Source organism: Mycteria americana, chromosome 8, assembly GCF_035582795.1.
Source record: "Mycteria americana isolate JAX WOST 10 ecotype Jacksonville Zoo and Gardens chromosome 8, USCA_MyAme_1.0, whole genome shotgun sequence".
Lineage (NCBI taxonomy): Eukaryota > Metazoa > Chordata > Aves > Ciconiiformes > Ciconiidae > Mycteria > Mycteria americana.
The window spans coordinates 26,260,033-26,272,623 of NC_134372.1; positions in this window are offsets into that span (position 1 = coordinate 26,260,033).

Consider the following 12,591-nt stretch of genomic DNA (forward strand, 5'->3'; position numbering starts at 1 on the left):
TCCTGCATTTCAGTGCTATTTAGTTGTCAGTGTGGGAAAGCCAAGGTTTCTTGTAGGACGTGTGAGGCTCAGGTTCCTCTGTGCCAAGAGGGGTCCATGCAAGATTCTGCAAGACGGTCAGGATTTGCGTGCTGGGATCTCGGAGACAACCTCTGCCGTGGAGGTCCTGGGGACCAGCTGGCAGCAGACCTAGGCTGGCCCTGGAAAGGGATTTCTTGGCCCTGTAACCACCAGCTATGGGCCTTGGGAGCAGTGCTGGCATCTCGAGGGGGTTGAACCAGACACCCCCGTGTTAGCACCGCACTCACCCAGAGATCCAAGTTTGCCCCCAACCCTAAACTCCCAGGATGGCAGTGGGTGCCCACAGGCTGCTCTCAGCACCTGGGTTGAACCAGGCATCCCAGACCTCAGCCTCACTACCGCTTGGCCAGCCACGGTGGTCAACGTACCCCTGTGCTTCACGGCACCTTTCACTGCTGGGCCACGGGGTGCCTTGAGAGCAGCCACAGGCAGCTCATCCTACAAACGCCTGCTGAGGGGCTGGAGGAATGTCTGCTGATACAGACATTCATCTCCATCCCTGGTACATCTGTTTTAACAGCTTGTCCCAGGCTTTTTGAATGGCAACCAGTTTTCAGCCAACTTCAGCCTCTCCCGCTGAGTCACCAGAAGCTCTGCATCCAGGCTGTGTTCACCTTCTCACCTCAAAGAAAGAAAACACCCAGGATGTCAGGGAGCACAGGGACCCTTTAATCCCTCAACTAGGAGCCAGCCCGGCACCCAGCACTTCAATGGGGTCAGATCTTCCCTGCCTTCAGGGCTGCCTTTTCAGCCTCTTCTGCAGGTCCAGCAGCCAAGGGGTTTCCTCTGAACTGGTCAGGGATGAGATAGGGTCAGATTCAGATCTTCCTGACATTGTGCAAATTTAAACCTCCTCCTCCTCCAATTGCCAGGGATTTCTACAGGAATAAATGATTTTTCACAATGGGGATTTATCTTCTCCACATGAAGCCCAACTTTATCAAATAACAGCTTTTAGATGGCTACCTTGCCAAAGGAGCAGGGCCATCTGGCTGAAATCATTGCACAATTAATTAGGCTTGGGAAGAGCACAAGCCTTCTGTGCTCTAAGCTGGAGGGACTGGGGTGTCACCCCATGAGGGGGTTCAGAAATCACCTGCACGCAGAGACATCTGCACCCTGAATTGCATGATTAAAGGGAAGCAAGGGATTTTTACAGCACAGATTTTTCCACATTAGTTTTTATTGCACTTTTAATGCAGGTCAATGTGGCATTTTCCATGTGGCTTTCCCTGTGCTTTTAGCTCAGCCATGCGACACTAAGCCAGTTGAACAGAGGTCTGGCTCCAGAGATGGCATCAGGAGGTCGCAGCCCTGGACAGGGACTCCCCAGGACCTTGCTGGGGGTTTGGGGATGCTGCTTGCAGACTTGTGTCAGCTCCCAGCATTTAGTCACACACCCCTGATGCTCATTTCCAGGTGCTGCTGTGGCACTGGCACTTCCCAAGGACCTGAGGAGCCCTCTGCCTGGAGATGTCGGTGATGATGTTGAAGTTGGGCTGCAGCTGTCTAAGGGATATTCCATCCCTTGCGCCAAAGAGGAGGGATCATGTTGGGGATATGTCAAGCACAGGGGATGTTCCCCAGTGCCCAAGGCCTGCCCAGAGAGGGGTATCCACCAAGTGCTGCCACAGCCAAACCCCTTGGTCTCTCCCAACTGTACTTTGCTATGGTCTCCTGGGGCTGGGGCCAGATTCCCACCTTCTTTGTGCTGCCACACATATCAGAGCAGTTGGGTGATGATGGACACAGGCTGAGGCTGGCCATCAAGCCATCACCCCAAATCTCAGTCCACTGAAGCAAGTGGGTCTGAGGCGACAAACTGAGCTCTGAATACACCCCGCAGTGAGCAGTCCCCCCGTGCCGCTCAGGGCTGGGGTCCCCACCTGTGCTGGCATCCAGCCATCAGCCTCCCCAGAAGCACAGGGACTCCTGGCTGGGCTCCTGCAAAGCCCAAGCAGCCTGGAAGCCACCTCGTCTGTGCCACAGTGTGCCAGGCGTCCGCCCCAGTGGAACAGGAACCAGAAGTGGGAGGAAGAAGTTGGGTGCTGCGGGATCATAAGTGGCATAGGAAAGGCTGCCAGAAGCACAGTGCTGCTTGCCACACCTGAACCTCTGCCCTGCCACTGGAGGCTAGCGGGCTGGAGCAGAGTGTGTCGTCCCAGGACCGTTCACCCCCTCATCCCCAGCCAGCCTCTGTCCTCTCCCATGGTGAGTGGAGAGGGCCGAGCCAGGCAGCAGGCAGTGGGAGATGCTGTTTTAAGCCCCCCTGGCTGGGAGCCAGACCCATCCACTCTGGTGTCCTGTCCCAAGGACACACCCCGGCCACAGCATCATTTTGCAGCCCCCACCTTCCCCTATGCACAGGTTTACTCCTCCACCGGCAGCGCAGAGTAATTTCCCATGGCGCTGCCAATGCCAGCAGCGGTGCGGGGAGCACAGGAGGGGCTGTCGTCACGGATGCAAAAGTGGCAGCTCCTTTCTGTCCCCCAGCCGGAGACACTTTGAGCTATGACTCTGTAGCCGGAGTGTGGCTACAGAGTCCTGCGGTCCCAGGCCCTGGGACAGATCTGGCTCACCCCATGTAGTGACAGGGGCTGCTAACCCTGAAGGCCAGGGTTACGTGCCGGGGGGGGATGGGGTTTTATACTGCCTACCTGTTCCGAGCACCCCTGCAAGCCAGAAACATCCCCATGAAGATTTCACGTATCTCCATGTAGGAGGTCTTCTTGCAGGATTTGTTGGTAGGGAAACAAGCACAAAGCGGCTGGGCCTGGGCAGGGGCTGCCAGGCTCACAAGCCTTATCCACAGGCAGCCTTACAGCACCTCTGCTTTCAGCGTGGTGTGGGGGAGAGTAAGGCAGGTGGATGGGGACAAGGGAGCTGAGATGGGGATGCTGCTGGGGCTCCAGAGCAAAACTCCAGTGAAAGCTCAGCTCCCAGCAGGGCACCCTTCCCTCTCCAAGTCACCCCTCTTGAACAAGACCAGCTTGAGCGCAATGGGCTGCCCTTCTAGCCGGGATCCCTGGCATTGGAGCTGCCTCAGCAGTCACGCCTGCAAGTGGGGACACAGAGGGGCCAGAACTGCTGAACCCAGTGATGCCACTGCTGGCAGAGGGGAGGTGGCAGGACATGAGGCCCTGGGACCTTTCATTTCCCCTGTCTCTGGAAGAAACCTGGAGAGATTTCATGAAAAAGAGGGTAAAGACCATAAAACTCTAACAAAAATACTCCAGCCCGGCCCTGTTCCTCCCCAAAGCTCCTGTTGCAAGGACCACAGTGCCATCTTGACCTGGCAGAGGCAAGCTGGGAGCCCCAACCCCACTGCAGGTACCTCCGCACCCCTTGGCCACCCTTCCCACAGCAGCACCCAGTGCTAGTGGTGCTGCAAGGACCCGTCCAGTGGAGACAGCTGGTGATGGACGGAGCACACAGCCGCCACCGGCAGAGAACGACCGTAGAGATGACCAGCAAGGGAAGCAGAGGTCTGAATCCAAGCTCTGAGGCAGGGCAGGGTTTGACACATGGCTCCAGGGTGCTCCTGGATGCTCCTGGATGCTCCAGGATCCTCCTGCCCTGGATGCTCCAGGATGCTCCAGGGTGCATCCTGCGCTGCACATGGGGCTAATTTGGGGGCAGGAGGAGAAGCAGCCTGGGGCAGATGTGCTGGCTGCTGTGTTGGCTGGGCAGGGGATCGGTACAGTCGATGCACCTGTATCAAAGGGTTTCACGGGAATTAGGTAGCACCACAAGGCACATGCAGTCCAGTGACAATGCGCAGAGGAGTCAGAGCTAAATTTAGCCTTGGTTGTGTGCAAGTGTGATGTTTTTATTGCTGCCCTTAAATAAAGACATCATTTGGAGCATGTGGCTGCTGGCCCTGCCTTGCTCAACCCTGGACCTTTGATGGGCTGTTTTGGTCAAGCTGTTCAAAAGGGGAGAAACAAGGAGAGTTAGCAGTTGGTGAGACATATCCCAAGGGCCTATTTCCAAAAATGCCCAGGAGCCATCTCTCAGAAACCAGCAGTGCACACAAAGCAGTGAGAGGATGACCTCGGTGGCCGTGGGGACGTGCTTGTGCTGAGGCAGAGGTGTCTGCCAGGCAAAGCTGCTCCACGGGCATGGGACTGCATGCTGTGGAGCCATGGCCGTAGCAAGGGGGCCACCAGGCTGGCTTGGGCTCAAGGCAGCAGTGCTGGAGCACCAGCTGTTGGTGATGGGCCCCATCCTGCATCCCACTGCCTGCCCACCCTAGGCCAAGCATAGTCTGCCCCAGCCTTGTATCCGCAGGGCAGCGAAAGGCCCAGAGCTTGCTGGCTCCAAAATAATCAGGGCCAGAATGACAGCAGGGCAATTGGACTTTGGACACCTCAAAAGAGACCCCTTAAACCCTGCCCAGAGCCCCCAGATTGGTCCCAGGATGGGTCAGTCCCCCCAGAACTGCTGGGCTTCATGCAGAACCACGGGAGGCTGCGACATGGCACTGCCCATGCATAAGCTCACAGCTTGGGCTGCAGGCAGCAACAGGAAGGAGCCAGCCATACCACTCTCCAGCCTAACACCACCCATTTCACTGAACCTGCCTGGGAAGATGCAATCCTGCAGGCAGCTCAGCATCCTCTCCCTACAATGCAGCCTGTGAGCCCAGAACAGGGAGCATTGCCTCCATCACCTGGTGCAGGGCAGAGATGCGCTGCGCCCTGTCTGCTCCCCCACCACTGCACAAAGCATGTGCTAGGGCTGGCGAGCTGCCAGCCCCCCCCACCCTGGCTGCCTCCTGCCCTCGCAACGCAAGGCTACCAGTAATTTTCCATCCTGGCTGTGGGCTCTGCCCTAACGAGATGTTCTCCTATGTCCCTCTAATAGGGCTGGGCCCCGTCCAAGTTTCTCTGTTCATTCAGACCCTTTCACTGCTCAAGCTGCCCACCAGTTCTGCAGGATGGCTGCTCCTCTGAGCCCTGCTCCTCCCTGCGCTCACAGCCCCTCTGCCTTAGGGAAACAGGAGGATTTTGTTGAAAAGGCAGGGAAAAAAAAAAAGCCCAGCAACCCACCAAGAAAAATTCCCATAGCTCAGCTGCACTCTTGGGCCAGGAACAAGGCAGCCCTGGGGACTTTGCCGTCAGCTGTTTCCAACGCTCTGTTAGTCATCAGCTACGTTGATTGGCCAAGCACAGCAGAGCGCAGTTGATTTACAGAGGGAGGTATCTGGCCCTGGAGCTCAGTGTGCCCACAGCATGCGTGTGGCACCATGCTGCCTTGAACTCCCTTCTCCTTGCGATGAAGCTGCTCAACTCAGCTTAGGCATTGCACTTTGTGGATCTGGAGAGCCAGAGGGAGATATCCCCAGTCCTAAGTGAGCGAAGGTGGAGAGGCAGGCCCTTCTCCTCTTCCTCACGCACCAGCCCAGTGGGGCCGATGCAACCAGGCATTGCTTCAGTGCCTGCCGTTGCTGGTCCAGAGCCAGGCAGAGGATGCAGGGGTCCCTCAGGAGCCAGCGTTCACTCACGCTCCTGCCTCCACATGGGACAGTGCATGGCTTTCCAGAGCAGGGGGGATCAGATGCATCTGGCAGGGAGTGTGAATACAAACTCCCATTGACTGCCCTGGGAATGGCTTGTCCCAGGAGGGGCAGAGAGGAGGCTGAAGGCATGGGTGCTGAGGGGATCCCTCTGCGGCCAGGCAGGAGCTGAGCATCCAGGAGTCTCCATCTCAAAGTCTCAAACCACCTCCAGGAGCACCAGAACCTTGATCAAAATATGTGGAAACCACAGAAAGGTTCACCCATCTCCCTTGGGTTTTGCATGTCCCAAAGCAGGTGCAACCTCTACCCCCACTGCAGTGTGCCCCCCCCCCCCCCCGCAACACCCCTCAGAGCTGCACCAGGGACAGAGAAAGGCATTCAAAGCAAAGGTGCAAAATGAAGGATGCTTAATGTGGTGTCAAGGTGTCTTAGCACCAGCAAACATATTGCTTTGGACAAGAGGTGCCTCAAAACACATAGAGAGGCACCAGGAGAGACAGCCAGCTGTGGGAACAGGTCTGGTGCATGAAGAGTTCTCCCACCACCAGGAGACACCTCTTCTGGAGGTGCTATTTCCCAGGTCCTCGCCTGCAGAGCCCACCTGCAGCCTCTCTGTGACTTGCTGGGCTGCCAAGGCCTTTGGGCCCACAGGCCAACCTCCTGCCCATCTCTCCAGAGCAGCCTCCTCCATCCCTCCCTGCCTCCTCCCAGCCACATGAGCAGGCAGCAGCAGCGCCCGGCCCCGCCATGCTGCTTCTGCAACAGCCCCTTTTCAGAGCCAAGCCAGGCTTTAAATAAATACCTGTCAGCAGAGCAGAGCCAAGCTGTTCAGAGAGTGACTGGATGTGTGCAGATACGTTTAGCAAGTTGATAGGTGTGAGACAGAGCAGAGACAGCAGGGTCTCTCTCCTCGGAGGCCAGAGACTGGCACGTTCTCAAAGGCAGCATTAATCAGCATTTTCAATTATGCAGCACCCATCGTGATGGAGCAAAGTTGCCCACTCTTCCCTTCCCCTGGAGAGAGGGATAATGCCATTTCCAAGGACTGGCTTCTCTGGCTGCAAGCTGCTGCGGTGGTTTAAGGGGAGGGTGATGGAGTGTAAAGACTCAATTGTTCTCAGAGTTTCCACAGTTCCCCAATTACCACCAACTGCATTTGGGGACACAGGGACCAGGTGCACTTGGGCTGCACCTCTCCGCTGTCTGGCTGTGTGCAGCTCGGCTGGGAGGTGGGGAGGGGGTCCTGCTCCTGCCTGGGTACCAGGGAACCTCACAAGCACACACCAAGGTCGCAATGTGGTGAGACCAGGACATGCCAGCAGCTGAGGGCACTTGAGTCTCGAAATGCAGACCACTTTCCCAGGGGTGTGGAGGCCCTGGGGCTGGCAGGGCAGATTTTTTAAACCAGATTAGATTTGGCTTCTAGCATTGGAAAGATAAGAAGCAAGCTCAGGTGAGCCCGTCAACCCTCCTACTGAGACAGCAAGATGCTGTTGATCCCTGCACAAGGCTGGATCTGGGTTCTGCCCTCTGTCCTCAAACTTCCAGAAGCCCTCGTAGGATGGGCACCCACCACCTCTCCCTGGAAGGTGGCAGATGCCCATCGTCTGCAGTAGACACGTCAGTAGGCTGTGCATGAAAATAAGTTGCTCTAGCTCAAACCAAAGCTTGGCCTGATACAGATGTCCCTGGGGGGAGGTGGGGGGGGCTCTCAGGGAGTCTTGCAGATGGCTGCAGCAGCCCTGGGTGGCTTTGGCGCTCCTTTGCTTGTGCAGGCAGAGATTGATCCAGGCGAGCTGAGCCCACTCCATTTGCACTGCCCAAACTCTCAGGACCTCATCAGCACATTGAGACAGAGCCAGGCTGGAGCCTTGGTCGAGGCTCCTGGGTAGGTGGCAGAGCCAAGGAAGGGCTGTCACACAGGAGGGACAGCAAAGCCTTGGGCAAAACCAGCAAGGGAGTGAATTGTCTGTGTGGGGGAGGCTGGCAGGAGTGGAGCCAGCTCTGCCCCAAGGACTGGGGGGCTCCTTAGGGTCACAGTCATGAAAAGAGAGGAGCCTAGAGCACAGGGAACACATCTGGGGTTCTCCAGGCATCAGCTTCCCTGCCAGGGTGCCTGGGTCAGGAGGGGGATGCAGCAGGGCAGAGCAGCACATGTAGGAAGGGCTCCAGCACAGCCAGTCCTCTCCCGGGCAGGAGAAGGCATCTGGAGGGGCCCAAGCAGCCACTGCAGCCCTTCCTCCTTGCTCATCCTGAAAGCCTTCACAGGAGCAGCCAAATACCCAGGTCCCCTTGCCTGCACCCCACCAGCTCTGCCCCTGACCTTCTCCTTGGCCTGCAGTTGATCAATACCTCTAGCTCTGGGGGGATGCATCAATTCTAATGATTTCATCCTGCTTCTCGCTAATGCACTCTCTTGTTGCACTACATTTAAGCCACGGACCTGGCAGATGCTGGGGAGAGAGGCAGAGGGCTGGCCAAAGGCACCATCACACGCTGTCCCAGGACAGCAGGTTAATTCTTAGCATCACCCCTTTGCAACACAACTCTCTCCACGACAGAGGCAGGTATTCAGCCCTTCCTGTCACGGCTCATAGCTTGCTGGAGGACCATAAACCTTCCTCTCTCAGCTCTCCAGCTCCTTGGAAAGACACATTCAGTATGGTTGAGTGCCTCAGCCAGGATTTTGGAACTTTTAACCAAAACCCACCAATGTGTCCTCACAATCCCTTATTGTCTCTTCACTCAGCAACTGCTCCTCTCTGGAGCTCCATCAAACTCCCTGTGCCTGTGTGGAGATGGGGGGACTCAAGGACACCCTGACCCAGAGATGGGGGGACTCAAGGACACCCTGACCCACCAATAATGGGAAGCATCAGCCAACATTTCCAGAGTCCTTTTCTCAAGGCACCCAACTTTTAGCCAGGATGAAAGTGCAGGCACTTAGGTAAGGGTGGGGAGTTCAACATGCTCCCCTGCCCTGCACACAGCCGCCAGCCAGCCTGACTGACTGCCTCCAGGTCCAGCCCCTCCAGGTGGCCAGCCTGCTGCCCCTCCAGCCTCTACCATGCCTGCCCAACCTGGAGGCACCAAATTTCAGCAGCTTCCCATTAAGAGCAGCCTGGACCCCACCTGGAACCAGGAGCACTGCAGGGGTGCATCTGTGGGAGCACCAACCCAGCCATGCAGCACACACCTCCCTGCCCACTCATCCTCCTCCTTCCCTTTTTAGCTCTGTCCCTTATAGGAGAAGCACAAGACAAAACGAATATGAAGTCACCAAACTGGTTTGGGGAGGTCTGGATACCAGGTGCTGTCCTGGCCTGTGCATCCTCCCAGCCCAGGGGCTTTAAATCCAATCCTTGTATCAAACAGCCCTGGAAAGAGTGGTTTTCACCAGTGGGTGCCAAATACCCATTCAAACCCAGTTCTCTTCCAGCCTCCACATATTCCTGTGGCAGTGTGTTGCACATCCCTGGGGTAAAATCATCCCTGATGTTGCTGCTAGCTGTGTGACTGTACTGTCAGTTTATAGCTGGTCCTGGCAGAGCTTCTGAAGCCCCATCCCACGTCCTGGGGTAGACTAAACAAGGGGCTCTGGCCCAGCCTGGCAGCGACCTTCACTGTGAATCCAGTCACATGCATCCCATCAATAACTAAATGCAAGATAACAAAATGAGCTGTCGCAGCCAATTAACATACTGGGCTTAATCAGCTTGTGGGCTTTCAGGGTGGAGGTGAGGAGCTGGCTCCAGGCCACAGGGGCGGGGGAGAGGCAAGGTGAGTGGTCTGATGGCCCAGTCACCCCTGTCTGCTGGCTCCCTTGGCCAAGAGCCAGGAGCAGGAGGCCGACGTGGGTGCTTTCCCAGCAGCGCACAGATGTGGCATCATCTCATGTCCGTGTGGACACCCTAGCCTCAGCCAGAGCCAGCAGAGAGGGATGGGCAGCCGCGGGGTAACCAGTGCAGAGACACCCCACGCAGGGTTTTAGCCCCAAGGCAGACCCCGTTTGTTAGGAGAGCAGCCAGCCACAACTGCCAAACCCAAAAGGGTTCCACTTAAAGCCAGGAGGGATCTCAACGTCTGTCGTTGAGTCCCTCTCAATTAATTAGCATCCTGCTGATTCTACGATTGAGGTGATTGCTAAGGAGATTAAATCGGTCTCTGCCACGAAGCAGATGCTGTTCCCGAGGCCTGATTCACAGTGATTTTCCTTTTCCTGTGCCATCCTGTCCTGCTGACTCAGCTGAAGCCCCAGGGTGCCGGGCGCAGCCTGGCCAGCCAGGACTCGGGGGCACTCCGGGGGTGAGAGTGGGATCGCTTTGCAGAGATGCTCAGGGGTTAAATGCCACTGCATGCCCAGGACTGCACAGGGAGGGCCTCACTTGGAGGATCCTGGTGTAAATCCAGAGCAGTGCTCATCAGGGGAGCAGCATGGCCACAGTGAGGCCTGGCCATCCAGGGAGGCGATGATCTGTTCACCCCATTCTGCCTGTGTCAGCATGGGACAGACTCACAGCCAGGCAGCTAGAGCTGCATTTGTGCAGCTGAGAGCCCAAACTCAAAGGAAAAATCACAGCTCAGCCTCCAAGCAGAGCTTGGTAAATCCACCACAACTGCAATACCCTGCTGATTCAGTGCAAACTTGGAGTAACCCTGCCGGTTTCACTGGAGCTAGCCCATGTTCACAGGGGCAGTATAGCAGAGTACAGCCCTGCCCAGAAAAACACAGGCTGCACCTGGCTCAGCTCTGCTCCACTCCACCAGCACTCCTTGGGTCTCCACCAGAACAAGTGAGGGGGGAATCTTCTCTGAAAGCCTTTCCAAAGGGTGTGACTCCAAAGGTTGTTCTGTTAATGATGACTAGGGCCTGTGCATGGCTCCCCCCTGAAGCCCACGAGCCCTCTGCTCCCTGACCCCAACTGCAGAGCTGCCCCCCAGCGGTGAAAGTGGCTGTTCAGCCACCCACAGGCACGAAAAGCACTTAGGAAAGGGGCTGCAGGATCCATCAGCTCCAACTCCCCCAGGTGTCAATTAAACACCTAAACAAACTGTAAAATCTTGTATTTGTAAGCGAGACAAAGGCAAGAAATTCATCTTAAATCATTGCTGTGATGGGAGCCTGCCTGCCAAGATACACCCGTGCTGCAGAGGACGGTCCCACAGCAAGAGAAACAGGCAGATTTGAGGATTGTTTTGATGGTGCCTTGGTTTCTGTATCTGCTTTACTGCTTCCTCCCAAATGCATCGCTGCCAAGCCCCCCAGCTACAGGACTATGTTGTTGTGTCATCATGTCCTCACTCCCCTTTTGCTCTAATGCCTCAGAAGAAAAGCCACGCTGCATCCTAAGCATTTGGCACCTTCTTGGTCTGAAGTAAGGGAAAAATTTGCCTTTTATGTCCAGCAAAAACCTCCTGTTTGTGAGGGTTTGTCATAATCCTCTTTGTGTTTCTGCTTTACCTAGGGAGAACCCAGAGCCCTCGAGGGACCAACAGGACAGCTAGAGACACGCCCAGCCTTACAAGCCACACAAGCTGAGAGCCCAGGTTGGGCTTTTGCAACCTCCATCTGCTTTTTGCCACATTTTTTGCATTGCAGCATCACAACAGAGATGCAACAGCACCACCAGGACCCTCAGGAGGCATCTCCTTACCACTGCCCATTTCTAGGCACAGAGAAATTTGGAGGTGGGCAAGCCTGGGACTGTCTGTAGGGTTGCAGTTTCTCAAGCTCATCTGCAGGCAAACTGGGATTTCCTACAGTGAAGCTATTTTTCTCTGATCTTACAGGATTCCAGCATACACAGAAGACAGCTTCCAAGCTTTAAAACCATCTTCACCCTTGGGTTCCCCTCTCCATTTCGTAGGCTAATTGAAAGTAAAATGCTTTTAATGCATAGTTGTCAACGAGAACCTGAGCCTGAAACAGGGGCAAGAGCAGTTCACAATGCATTTGAGTGCCATGACTCAAGCACAGCTCTGCTATCATAACATCAGGCATTAAAGACACACTTAGGAGAGAATACCAGTATGAAATGCGTTTGGTCCTGGGGTGCTGCTGTGCTCCTACACCTTCCAGCTGGAGCTGGGGAGAAGCAAGCCCCATGGTTTGTGTTTCCAAGAGCTGATGAGCAGAGGAACCTCACCTTCCCCCAGGCAATGCCAGCTGCTTTCTCTGACTCCAGTGATGCCACATCCTGACACAGCAGGATGCAGTGCTGCAGTTGCAGCCCTGCCCAGGAACAAGCACCGAGGCAGCCACATCCCGCACCTGCTCCATCAGCACAACATGCTGTTCCCCTGAGAAGCTGTGCCTGAAACTCTGCACCTAGACGTAGGCACAGCCAGAGAGCACTGCACTCTGCAAACTTCATCTATGTCCCTACATGCTCCTCACACCCCAAACGCTGCTCAGCCCAGGTTCTGCCTGTGCCTTGCCTGCAACCCAGCACCTAGAGGAAAAGTGGCTTCTGTCCTAAAACACAAGGGATTTCTGCCTTGCCACAGGGCTAGCTGGAAAACCCAAAGAAGGTACGTTTCCCCCAAGGCATGGGGGAGCATTGTGAAGAGCTGTAGCTATACGGCTTTACAGAGACTAACGAAGGTGAAAGACCATAGTGTGTCCTGCCAATCCAGACAGAAAGGATACGAAGGCCGCCTGGCACTGCTTGGCAGCCTGCCATGAGAAATAATTCTTCAAAAATAGAAGCGTGCTAATCTCAGGAACCTGCTGGTATTGTCAATGACATTAATGAAGTGTTTCAAAAACCAGAACAAATGCCTTGGCTTTTTGGGGCTGTGCCGCCCCTTGTAATTTTCCACAACAGCCGAGGAGTGGTCCAGCAGCGTGCTGCTCTTCATGCCACTCTGCTCTCCTGCACGCAGCCCCTCCAAGAGCAGCAGCATGGGGTTGGCTCTGCCAGGCTCCCAGCAAGCTTGGCACCTGCGCAGGAAAGCCTGGCCAGCCCTCAGCACCCAGGGAAGAAGAG